The sequence below is a fragment of the Tachyglossus aculeatus genome, chromosome X2 (genome assembly GCF_015852505.1).
Source record: "Tachyglossus aculeatus isolate mTacAcu1 chromosome X2, mTacAcu1.pri, whole genome shotgun sequence".
Lineage (NCBI taxonomy): Eukaryota > Metazoa > Chordata > Mammalia > Monotremata > Tachyglossidae > Tachyglossus > Tachyglossus aculeatus.
Genome location: NC_052100.1, coordinates 19,046,697 through 19,059,980, shown reverse-complemented (window position 1 = coordinate 19,059,980; position 13,284 = coordinate 19,046,697). Strand labels below are relative to the sequence as shown.

Below are 13,284 nucleotides of genomic sequence, written 5' to 3'. Positions count from 1 at the left end.
CCCTTCCCCACAGCACCTGTATATATGTATATATGGTTGTACATATTTATTACTCTGTTTATTTATTTATTTATTTATTTTACTTGTACATTTCTATCCTATTTATTTTATTTTGTTGGTATGTTTGGTTCTGTTCTCTGTCTCCCCCTTTTAGACTGTGAGCCCACTGTTGGGTAGGGACTGTCTCTATGTGATGCCAATTTGTACTTCCCAAGCGCTTAGTACAGTGCTCTGCACATAGTAAGCGCTCAATAAATACGATTGATTGATTGATTGATTGATTCTGCGCGGTAAACCTGAGTCTGCACCCTCAACTCTCTCCCATGTCGTGCTGCCCAGCACAGGTGAGTTTTGACTTGTAGCGGATCACCTGCCACTTGCTAGCCACTGGGTAAGCTAGGAATGGAATAGATATACCTCTGCTTGACTGTCCCTCCCAGAGTCGAGACTGGTAGAGTATCGGAAACTCTCCAGGTGCGACCCTGAGAGGGAGAGCAATTCACAGCACACGTGTATTTAGTTTAAACCACCCTTAGCACTTGTGCTTATATGTCTATTCGGTTGCACATTCAATTGTTGATTTTTATTACTCTTCATTGTAGTGTAAGAAGTATGCTGACACATTTCCTTCATTAGAGTGTAAGCTCACTGTATGCAGAGAGCATGCCACTTTCTTGTGCTGCATTTTCCTAAATGCTAAGGCACAGTGCATTGCACCTAATGGGAACTCAATGAATACTACGACTACTACTACTACTCCTGAGTGTATGGAGGGGTATATCCCATAAGATTAATTCTCACTAGGCACGTTCTTCTGATTAAGTGAGGAAGGCAATTTTTTTAAGGCTGCATTTTTTAGTCCCTTCCCCGTTCATCAATTGGGCTTTTCAGAAACTCAAGCTGTCTTATAATGCCAGTGCTGTTTCTTCAGTGATTGAAAGTACTAAGCAAAGGCCACAGGATTTCAAAGAACTTACCATTCTCAACATCTTCAAGAAGACATGGGAGGGAGCTGAGTGTAGAAAGAAATGTGTTGTTTCACTGCTCTCCATGCCTGGAAAGATATTAGCCAGAATCCTCCTGATCAGATATTGAAGAATATGGAATTGCAATGCAGTTTCAGAGCACAGCAGGTCACTGTGGACACAGTTTGCTGCTTGTCAGACATAGAAGTACAGGAAACAATAGAAAGAACAGGGTGTTTCTAGACCTTACGAAAGCAATTGACACCATTAGGTCCAGGGCTTAGGAAACATGAAAAACCTATAGCCTTTCTCAGCATTTTAAGCACTGGGATGGCCAACTCCATTTCTGCTTGCTCTTGAAGCCTGAGTGGACAAGTCTTCTCTCTGTGGTGGTTGGGTGGGAGAAGTAGAAGGAAGAGTTCCAGGGGTTGGGCTCCCAAGAATTTCAGTGACATGAATGTAGCATGGACTCACGGTTACACCTGGATCCCGGCCTGTCCACCCTCTGCTCGGCCGCTCTTCTTCCAGACTTCTGGTCAATGTCTCTGTGACTTCCTGGCTGACAGAAGATCATGGATGTTGGGTCAAAAGGATCTGAGGGGAGGAATGACATGCTATTGTTGTAATCCAGGAATGATGGCCTTATCCATGAGAGATGCTTTGATTGGGTCCCCTATTTGGAAGAAAACAAGGAAGACAGGGGAGAAGGATGATCTCAAAGTATCCTGGATTGCCCTTGAGCTGGGTGCCATATTTGATATCCTTGGGTGGGGTACCTTCACACCCTACTTTAAGAAACTCCATCTTGCTAGTGGAGAGGGCAGTTTCAGAGCATTATTCCTTTTTTTATTAGAAAGCTTCTCCAGAAATGGAGGAAAATCAGTTGTAGTCATTAGTTCTATCTTGCAACTTCCCAATTTGAGGAAAATGGTTATATTCTGCAGTACGTTTAAACCTTACAACTAGCAGAGTTAATTTAACAAAATGAGTATCCTCAAGATGGTTTGAAGAGAAAAAAAAGCATATTAATCTAGAAACTAGCAAAGTCTTCTGACACATATTATTGTATGACTTAGAAAAAATAAACAGTTTATGTAGAAGATTAAGTGGCAGTGTAGATTTGCTTATGACATATCTTGTCTCCAAATCTAAGCTGAGGATTTATTAGGACACTATCATGTCAAGGCCATCTCATTTATATGATAACACATCTGTAATGTTTTAAAAATGCAGCAAGCCTGGCTCAAAATGATGCTTTTTAAAGTCTTAAATTACAGTACCTGGAGGGGCCTGCATCTTATCCAATGATAGGATTCATCTTCCTCTCTGTGCTTAGCATTAATTGTCAGCCCAGTGGTTCAATAAACCCCTAACTGCTTCTGCAAAAGGGATCATTGAACTTGTGCACATTGAAGTCAGATGCTGGGCAATGGGATGTCTCCTAGCCTCTAGCTTACCTTTTTACTAGACATCTGTGGAGTCAGACTGGGGCTTAGCTGGAAGCTTTGTTCTCATTTCTAGAGGAAATGCCGGCCCTTCTATAATGTGGAAAAGAAGCGAGAAGTTGTAGGTGGGACCACTCCATCATGTCCCCTTTGTGGGGAGGGGTCGCCAGGCTTGGGCTGCACTCTCATTCATTCATTCATTCGTATTTATTGAGCGCTTACTGTGTGCAAAGCACTGCACTAAGCACCTTCCTTCAATGCTCCCTGGCCTCTGGCCTAATGCACCTCCTACTCAAGCCAATTCTGCTGGGAGCAAGGACAAGATCTGGAAATCAGACGGAAAGCCGGGGAACATGTCTATCAACTTTGTTATAGTGTATCAATCAATGGTATTATTCACCCACCCTCAGCCCCACAATATTTACGTACATATCCATAATTATCTATTTACATTAATGTCTGTCTCCCCTCTAGACTGAAAGCTCACTGTGGGCAGGGAATGTGCATGCTCAATAAACACGATTGAATGAGTGAATGAACTCTGCTATATTATATTCTCCCAAGTGCTTGGTACAATGATCTGCACAAAGTAAGCACTCTTGATTGATTTTGACACCTTAAGGAGTAGCTCTTGAACCCCAACTGAAATTCCATTTGCTCTTCCATCAGTATTCATTCAACGAAACTGAAAAGCTCAGTGACTACTGCTCTACTACCTCCTCCACATCAGCCTTGCCTTCTGGGTAAAAAGGCACCAAGCTCTCGATTCCCTCTTTCTGAGCTGGAAGAGACTTATAGTGCATATCTCTCGGGATGAGGAGGGAGCTTCTCTGCACTCCCTGGGTCACCTATTTTCTACAACATTGAAAACTGAAGAATTCTACAATATCCTGGAAATAGTTCAATCCTGGGAATCAAAAGACCTGGGTTTTAATCCCACTTTGCCCCTTGCCTGCTCTGTGACCTTGGGAAAATCACTTCTCCATGCCTCCCTTCATCTGTAAAAGTGGGGATTAAATACTTACTCTCCATCTTAATTAGACTGTGTTCCCTGTGTGGAAAAGGAACTCTGTCCAATCTGTTTATATTGTACCTGCCACAGTGCTTAGTATAATGCTTGGCACACAGGGCTTAACAAATACCTCAGAAATAGGTGGAAGAGAGAATCTGTGGTGGAAAATGAAGAATTTAGCTTTGGTTATGTAGTAGAGATGCCCTAGAGACAGGAGAATAAGTGAAATTACAGAGAAACAATCGATCAATCAAGATATTTATTGAGTGTTTACTGTGTGCAGAGCACTATACTAAGAACTTGGGAGAGTACATTTCAATAGAATACATAATTGTGATCTCTGCTCACAAGAAATGCTACACTCCAGAGGGGAATAAATTAAAATTAATTACAGAATAAGTAAATGGCAGAGTACAAGGATATGTACATAACTGCTGTGGAGCTAGGGATGGGGTGAGTGTAGAACTTCCTCCTCCTCCATCTACACCAGCCCACCAACTCTCTCCACCTTCAAAGCATTATTAAGGTCACATCTCCTCCAAGAGGCCTTCCCTAATTAAGCCCTCTTTTCCCTTTTCCCTGGCTCGCTCTCCCTCCGGCATCATCTATGCACTTGGATCTGTGTTCTTTGGACATTTGATATTTGCCCCACTCCCAACTCCACAGCACTTATGCACATATCTTTAAGTTATAAATTGTAAATTACTTATTTATATTATTGTCTGTCTCCCCCTTTAGACTGTTAGCTCATTGTGGGCAGGGAATGTGTCTGTCAAATCTGTTTTATTTTACTCACCCAAGGGATTAGAACAGTGCTCTGCACATGGTAAGCATTCAATAAATACCATTGATTGATTAGTTGATTAAGTACTTAAGAGGTACACACCAAAGTGCACAGGTGATTCAGAGGGGAGTGTGAATAGTGTGGGTAAATGAGGGGTTAGTGAAAAAAGGCTTCTTGTAGGAGATACAATTTCAGTGGAGCTTTGAAGATGGGATAACGCTGGTCTTTCTTCTAGACTGAGCTTGTTGTGTGCAGGAAATATGCCTACCAACTACTGCATTGTACTCTCCCATGGGCTTAGTACAGTGTTCTGCACAGAATAAGCACTCAATAAATAGCAACTGATTGACTGATGAAGTGGGAGAGAGTGCTAGGCCAGAGTAACACTGATTGTTTAACTGATTATGGCAGAGGGAGTTCCAGGCCAGAGGGAAGACTTGGGCAAGGGGTTGGAGTTGAGGCACACAAACTCAAGGTACACTAAGTGGATTAGAGTCAGAGGAGCGAAAGGTTTAGGGCTGGAATGAAGTAGGAAATTAGCAAGGTGAGGTAAGGGGCGAGGGGTGCTGATTGAGGATCTTAAAGCTAATGGTATGGAGTTTCTCCTTGATGCAGAGGTTTTTAGAAGTGGGGAGATATGTACTGAAGGTTTTTTCAGAAAAGTGATCTGGGCAGCAGAGTGAAGTATAGACTGGAGAGGGGAGAGATGGGGCCAAGGAGGTCAGCGAGGAGGCTGATGCAGTAGGCAAGGTGGGATAGGATAAGTGTTTGGATTAATATGGTAGCAGTTTGGATGGAGAGGAAAGAGTGGATTCTAGAGGAATGACATTAGATAGAACTCATAGGATTTGGTGAGGAGAGAAGTCAGGGCTAGCAAGGTTGATTTGAGTGTCATCCACAAAGAGGTGGTAGTTGAAGTCATGGGAACATATAAACTCCCCAAGAGAGTGAATGAAAACTGAGGGAAGATGAGGACAGAGCCTTGAGGGACACCCACAGTTAGGGAGTGAGAAGCAGCATGGTCTAGTGGAAAGAGCACAGGCTTGGGAGTCAGAGGAGCTGGGTTCTAATTCCGGCTCTCCACTTGTCTGCTGTGCGACCTTGGGCAAGATACTTTATTTCTCTGTGCCTCAGTTACGTAATCTGTTAAAAAACGGGGATTAAATCCTCCTCCCTTCAACTCAGACTGCGAGCCCCATGTGGGACAGGGACTGTGGCCAACCTGATAAGCTTGTATCTACCTCAGCACTTAGAATAGTGCCTGATACATAGTAAGTGTGGTACTTACCAAATACCACCAAAAAGGAAAGGAGATAAAGAGTGGGTGAAAGAGGCTGGAAAACAGGACCCAGAGAGTGGTAAGAGGAGAGCCAGGAAGGAACTGTGTAGCAGAATCAAGGTTAGAGAAAGTTTCCAGGAGGAGTGAAATCATGGCATTTATTGAGCACCTACCAAGTGCTCGACACTATATTAATCACTTGGGAGAGTAAAACAGAAGAAAGACACACGTTCCCTGTCCCCAAATTTAGAATATAATGGTGGAGACAGAAAAAGATTATTGACAAATGCTAAAACCTGATGTAGTGAAGCAAGTATAAATAGCAAGCAGAGCAGACACATCAGGAGGAAATGGGTGCACAAGTAATTGAGTGTACAAATATATATTACATATGTATATATTAATATATGTTAATATAATTTATATATATATGTACATTAATGCTGAAAATAGATCTAAAATATGTAAGTTCTAGGGGTGTATCGGTCTGATATGGCTGGTATGTTGTGAGTTAATTGGGGAAAGCTCTATGGAGGGTGTGGGATATCAGGAGGGCTTTAAAGGTGGGGAGAACTGAGGTTTGGTGGATTTGGGGGAAGGGAGGGAATAGCATGAGCCAGGAATGGGAGACAGGAGAGTCAAAAGTGAGATATAGTTAGAAGATGAGCTTGGAATGAGCTAAGAGGAGGAAATGGGTAGTAGCAGTTGAAGAGAGCCCAATTGTTGCCCAATTGTACTTTCCAAGTGCTTAGTACAGTGCTTTCCACACAGTAAGCACTCAATAAATACGACTGACTGACTGACTGAATGAATGAATGAATGAATATGTCCAGTGGAGAATGCTGGTTGACAACCTCGAAGTCAATGGGAAGGAGTTTCTGCTTCTCTCTATACTGTAAGCTCCTAATGGAATTGTACTTTCCCAAGAGCTTAGTACAATGCTCTACCCACAGTAAGCACTTAATAAGTACAATTGGTTGATTGATGTAGAGGAAGATGGGGTGACCATTGGAGTGTGAGAGGTTTAGAAAATTTGGGTGATGCTGCAAGATGGTTTGTGCAGCAGCATGCAGTACAGACTGAAGTGGGGCGGCAGGGAGATAAATGAGAAGGCTAATGAAGTAGATTAATAATGTTACGTTCAGAACTTAAACAATAATAATAATAATAATAATAATAATGGTATTTGTTAAGCACTTACTTTGTGCCAGGCAATGTACTAAGCACTGGGGTGGGTACAAGCAAATCAGGTTGGGCACAGTCACTGTCACCCAGGGGGCTCACAATCTCGATCCCCATTTTACAGATGAGGTAAAAGGCTCAGAGAAGTTAAGTGACTTGCTCCAGGTCCCACAGCAAACAAGTTGTGGAGTCGGGATTAGAACCCATGACCTTCTGACTCCCAGGCCTGTGCTCTAACCACGATGCCTAAACCGAGGTGGTAGCTGTTCGAGTGAAGAGGAACTGGCAGATTTGAGAGATGGTAGGAGGGAAGAATCATCCAGATTTAATGATTGATGGGATATGAGGGCTTCAGTCTTCTGGGTTAAGGATAATGGTTGTGTTATCAAAAGAGATAGGAATGTTAGTGGGAGGACTAGAAGATTAGAAGTTCACTTTTGGACATGACAAATTGAGACGATGGCAGGACATGCATATGGATATGCTCTGGAGGCAGGAGATAATGTGGGATTGTCAATTAGATTAGAGGTCCGGGTTGGAGAAGTAGATTTGGGAGTCATATACATAGAAATATTCGTTGAAGCCAAGTAAGCAGATAAACTTCCCAAGATCAAGACAGGTACAAGACCCAGAACACAGAGCCTTGTGGGACACTCCCGTTTAGGGAAAGAGAGGTGGAAGAGGAGTCAGCAAGCAAGATTGAGAAGGGGTGGTCAGTGAAATATGAGAACCTGGTGAGGATCTTATCAGTGAAACCAAGGTCAGAAAGCATTTCAAGGAGAATGGAATGGTCCGTTTTGTCGAAGGTCAAGGAGGCCAAGGTCAAGGAGGTTTAATACAAATTTGGCTAAGAGGAAGCCACTGGAGACCTTGGAGAATTTGGTCTCAGTGGAGCAGTGGGGCCAATGAGCAAATATTTATAGGTCAAGTAAAGAGTTAGTGGAGAGGAAGTGAAGGCAGCTGGTGTATACAACCCATTCCAGGAATTTGGACATGAATGGGAACAAAGATATGGGTGATAGCCAAAGGAGGCTGTTGGAGAGAGAGAATCATTTTTCCATTCAAGGGACAATTTAGCATATTTGAAGGCAGAAGGGAAGGAGCTATTTGAGAATCAGAAGTTGAATCAGTAAACCAATCTGTACTATTTCTTGAGCTCTAGTTGTGTTTAGAGCACTGTACTAAACACTTGTGAGAGTAAAGGAGAAGTAGTATCCATGACCTCTATCCTCAAGGAACCTACAGCCTAGTGGGGAAGACAGGCATCAGAAATGAGTAGATAGATACCTAAACGTCCTGGGGTTCGTGATTCCTCAAGTGGTTCAGGGCACAGAAGGGCTTATGTAGCAGTTGTGGGGAATGTAAGGCAGTAGTGGAAGGCAGTGGAAATTGAAGACAATGGTAGTGGAGAGGAGAAGAGTAGAAGCAACTGTTTTTACGCAATGAGAGGGGAATACGATCTGTGACAAAATGGAGGGCATGGCCTCCAATTGGTGGTGGTATTTGATTAATCAGATATGGTTTCTGATGATACATCATCTCCAATTTGAATTCTTTTTCCTTTTTTATGGTATTTGTTAACTCAATATGGGTGAAGCACTATTCTAAATGCTGCAGTAGGTACAAATTAACCTGGTCGGTTACAGTCCCTGTCCTACATGGGGCTTTCAGTCTAGTTTCCTGCACATTTGGACTGGGAGGTGGGGTGGTAGGGCCTGGGGTGGATCCGGATTGACATTGTTGGGGGTGGGAAAGCTTGAATGATTTCTGTCAATCTGGCCAAAATGTGGCTGTCAAGTTTCCTGGAAAAGGCTGGGAGGGTGAACCAAATGCTCAAAAAATGTTCTTCTCACCTGTACAGTTCTATTCCCATTATAGTAGGTTGGTGCTTAATATCATTTTTTTTTCCTAAGAAGAATTGGAAAATAATGGATTTTCTGACCCAAATCCAACATTAAAAATATACGCCTGCTCCATAGAAACCCATCTATGACAGCCCAACAGGTGGATTAAAGAGACGAAGAACGAAGATGTGCATGGCCACATAATGGCCTATTACATTATGCCTTCACATTTTAGGTAGTTTTCTATGTTTCAAAGAAGGGCTCCTTTCTCAGTGGGGGCAGACATATTCAAAAGATCAGTGAAGTATTATTACCAGCTGGACAAGATTGCCTTTTCACCTGCCACTTTTGCAACATCTCCCTCCATGCCATCCCTCTCTTTCTCTTCCTTTGAAGCCCTTGTCATCTGCCTCTACCACCCACTAAAATTACTAGTTCCCATCATGTACCATCCCCTGGACCCACCTCCAAAGGGAAAGGGGAGCAAGCGAGTCAAGCTGAGTAGAAAGGGTAGAGTTGAGAACAGTAATCTGATCATCGAAATTGGGTAGAGAGGACAGGGAGGCGAGGTGGGGTGTGAGGCACTCAGAAAGATGGATGTTTGTCTCCTTGCTAGGAGGGAGATAGCCAGCCTTGCCCACACATAAAAGACTCTTGGTCCATGGGCAGTTATCGGGACTCCTGTGGTTGTCTCACAATGCAGTGAAGAAATTCAGATTGTCTCTCAAATCCTCTGTGGGAAAGTATGTATTTTCATAAGGCTACAGCAATACGGGGTTTTCTAACTGAAATTGCATGAGGAATCCAGGAACAGAAACCCCGCAAGAGGAAGACGGAGTCAATGCTATGATGAGACACTGAAGGGAAAGGGAATGTGGCTACAAAGGAGCAAGGCTTTCAGAACTTGACTTTGCCTCCTAGGGCAAGCTTCTGGGGTGGCTAAATTGGACTGTACAGTCTGTCAGCAAGTTTAATGGGAGGGACTGAGGAAAACCAAAATACATTGCTGAAAACGGATAATGTAGAAGCAAAATTCTTTCTGTATAAAACATTACTCAGGTGGGGAATGGTGCCCTCTTCTTCTTAATAGTTACTGGTCCCACTATAGTAGGAGGAGATTTACAGTTAGGAAATCAACCTAACTTTTGATTCTAACACTTCTTAGTAAGTGAATTTATAATTTTTAAGATGTCTGAGATTTGAGGTAAATCCACAAAAAGAATTAAAAGTTGACTGGGAAACCATACATGGAAAATGGCCTTGGGTGTGTGGAAACTGGCCCAAGACCACGCAACTGTGGAAGAAAAACTTCACCGACTCTGCATTGTGTTTAAAAAAGAGTATGTCAGAGACAGGTTTATTACTAGCATGGCTCAATGGAAAAGAGCACGCACTTTGGAGTCAGAGGTCATGGGTTCAAATCCCCGCTCCGCCAATTGTCAGCTGTGTGACTTTGGGCAAGTCACTTAACTTCTCTGTGCCTCAGTTACCTCATCTGTAAAATGGGGATTAAGACTGTGAGCCCCCCACAGATTACCTTGTAACCTCCCCAGTACTTAGAACAGTGCTTTGCACATAGTAAGTGCTTAATAAATACCATTATTATTATTATCAGTATTATTATTATCATTATTACCACTAGAGCTTCTTCCAGCAGTAGTAGGGAGAGGTGGTTGAGTTGCAGAGATTACCCTGCTAGTCAAGGCCAGCTCAACTTCAAGCAATACAGAGTTTTCTTATATACCGTTGGTACAGCCTCAGTTCCCTCATCTGTAAAATGGGGATGAAGACTGTGAGCCCCACGTGGGACAACCTGATCATCTTGTAACCCCCCCAGCACTTAGAACAGTGCTTTGCATATAGTAAGCGCTTAACAAATACCATCATTATTATTACAGCACTCATAATGATCAGAAGAATACAATATAAGATAAATACTTTAGAAAGCAGTGAGTCCCTTGGGCATTTTCTGTTCAGCCCCAGACCTGTTTTGTTCTAGGTGATCTGATGCTACTGATAAGGAGGGCCCGGGAGTCTTGATTAACTCAAGGGAGTAGTTTCATCTTGTCTCAAATCCAGCTAGGCTACTCAATTTGAGTCAATCAAATATCCAGGCTTGGCTTGAGTAAGTCATGTCATCAGACACACCCAGAGTGGTCAATCAGGCCTGGTGCTGAGGGAAAGTTTGGGTAGAAAAGGGAACAAATGCAGGGCCTTGACCATTATGCTTCCACACAACTCCATCTAAGCTTAGCTTTTGGAATCCATTTGGTATGCTGTAACTTAGTCTTGTTTTGTGTGCTGTAACTTAACCTTAACCTTGCATAGGCAACTCCTTGCCCAACTTTCCCATATGCAAAAAATGAGATAGAGAAAGAAAGAAACAGAGAATCATACACTATCAACTAGATAAAAAAAAAAAAAAAGCCCAAGAACAGATAATAATAGCTTGGACTTCGTCAGAAGCAGGAAACAGAAGTATTAGAACAATGTCAGAGACGAGGACTCGCAACCGATTTGCTCTCCTGCCATTACCACCAAGTGGTGGGAAAAGACACACTCCGCTCACCCCAGACTTTCTGCCTGTACAGTGGTAAGGTCGAGCTCGCTTTTAGAGCAACAGACTCTGTTTGTCCTCATCCATACGGGTCTGTATTACTACTGCAATAAAAAAACCCTTGGGCTGTGTTGCTGTGACTTGATTCTTTTTCTAGAACCGACATGTGTTAGTGATAAGGATATAGCTACGCACAAGGGAAAGACCCAACTGCTTAGCAAACAAAGTGCCTAAAATAAGACAATTCAGGTTTGAGAGTTGGTGAATAAATAGTTTCTAACCAGTTTGAATTACAGAATGAAATTCAGGTTGTCTTGTCTCCAAATCAGTTTAGATGGGAATAAATTTAATATAGAGAAGAAGAAGAAGAAGAAAAGAAAGAAAGAAAGAAAGAAAGAAAGAAAGAAAGAAAGAAAGAAAGAAAGAGAGAGAGAGAGAGAGAGAGAAAGAAAGAAAGAAAGAAAGAAAGAAAGAAAGAAAGAAAGAAAAAGAAAGAAAGAAAGAAAGAAAGAAAGAAAGAAAGAAAGAAAGAAAGAAAGAAAGAAAGAAAGAAAGAAAGGAAGGAAGATAGGAAGGGAGGAAGATAGGAAGAGAGGAAGATAGGAAGGGAGGAAGATAGGAAGAGAGGAAGGGAGGAAGATAGGAAGGGAGGAAGATAGGAAGGGAGGAAGAAGAAGAAATTGGGTCGTTCTTGATGTTTAAACTAACCATATTTCAACTGAATTTTGGATAAAAAAAGAACTGTATGCTCACATGCATGAAGTCCGGATGTCTTTGAAACGTTTCACAAACTTGATCTGAAGAAAAATTTTGTGCCACATTTTAAAGTCTCTCGATCTCTCAATTGTCGACGCTTTTTTCATGTCCTCCCCCACCGTATACACTAGACCACCATTCTCCCCACTTTTAAGACTTTAATAAAATCACATCTCCTCCAAGAGGACTTCCCCAAGTATGCTCTCTTTTCCCCGGCTTGCTCTCCCTTCAGCATTGTCTATGCACTTTGATCTGTGACCTTTGGGCACTGGATACTCCCCCCACCCACAGCACTTATGTACATATCTTTAAATCATATATTATAAATTACTTATTTATTTGTATTAATGTCTGTCTCCCTCTCTAAACAGTAAACTAGGTAGGGCAGGTAATGTGTCTGCTAATTCTGTTGTATTGTACTCTCCCATCTACTTGATACAGTGCTCTGCACATAGTAAGCATTCAATAAATACTGTTGATTGATTGACTGTACTAAAGCATCTGATATCATTAGCAGATCAGGGCTCTAGCAATTGTTAACCAAATTCTAACGTCCTGAGAAATTCCCTAGGCTACTCCATGATGGTATGTTTGGTTGAGTCAGGGTTAAAAGTGCCCTGTCTCATTATTTTCCCATCACTTTCAGAATGAAATATAGCTATGTGTTAAGTCTAGTCCTTTTTAAGTTTACAATAAGGGATTTGAAAGCTGGAATCAGACTATACTTTCAAACCACTTCCAAACTTTCAATTCAGCATTGAGAATCGACAAAAATATTCTAGAGAGTGATTTGGGATGCTAAATGCAAATGACTGTGATCTAAAGGTATTTGTACAAGAAAACATCCAAATTATTATGAATTGCTTTGCAGATTCAACACAATGGAGTGGCAAATACTTTTGATGAAAACCAAAATTAGGTTCCAGGCTACCACCTAAAAATTCTTCCATACAACTAAACGTTTTCAACACTATCACTGAATAAAAAGTTGTCACCAAATTCTGCTACCTAAGCAGTGCACTGAGGAAAACTGCACAAGTTGATAATGAGACTGAAAAAAGGGATTAAAAAGGCCAGACTCCTTTTAAAATGTGACAACAGGCAACCGACTCCATATCAGATTAAAGTTCTAGACATACTAATATGAAGGGCAATGCTAAATATACTGAATATTGAAATACTGTTTACCAGTCAACCAGCAAGACTGAATACAATTAGCTGGCACCATGATGATTTGTTTAAAAGAGCTGAGAGAGTTCATATTTATTTGTGGCAGTGCATTGTCAGTATCTTGAATGCCAAAAGAAGCTTAATTTTTGTGTTCATTTCCCCTGTCAGATTGTAAATATGTGGAAGGCGGGGCTTATGCTTCTGTTATCGTTTCCCAAGTGCAGTCTATTAAATTCAGTAGGCTCTCAATAAATACTATCAATTTTAGTACTTTTACTGTAAAAGGGATC

The 13,284-nt window shown here is 41.8% G+C and overlaps 1 non-coding gene across 1 annotated transcript; it reads right to left on the bottom strand.

Moving 5' to 3' along the window:
- Positions 1-354: 354 nt before the first annotated feature.
- LOC119949723 lies at positions 355-492 on the bottom strand. Its single transcript, XR_005457264.1, has one exon. It is a non-coding gene; the product is annotated as a small nucleolar RNA SNORA7 (small nucleolar RNA).
- Between the last annotated feature and the right edge of the window lie 12,792 nt (positions 493-13,284).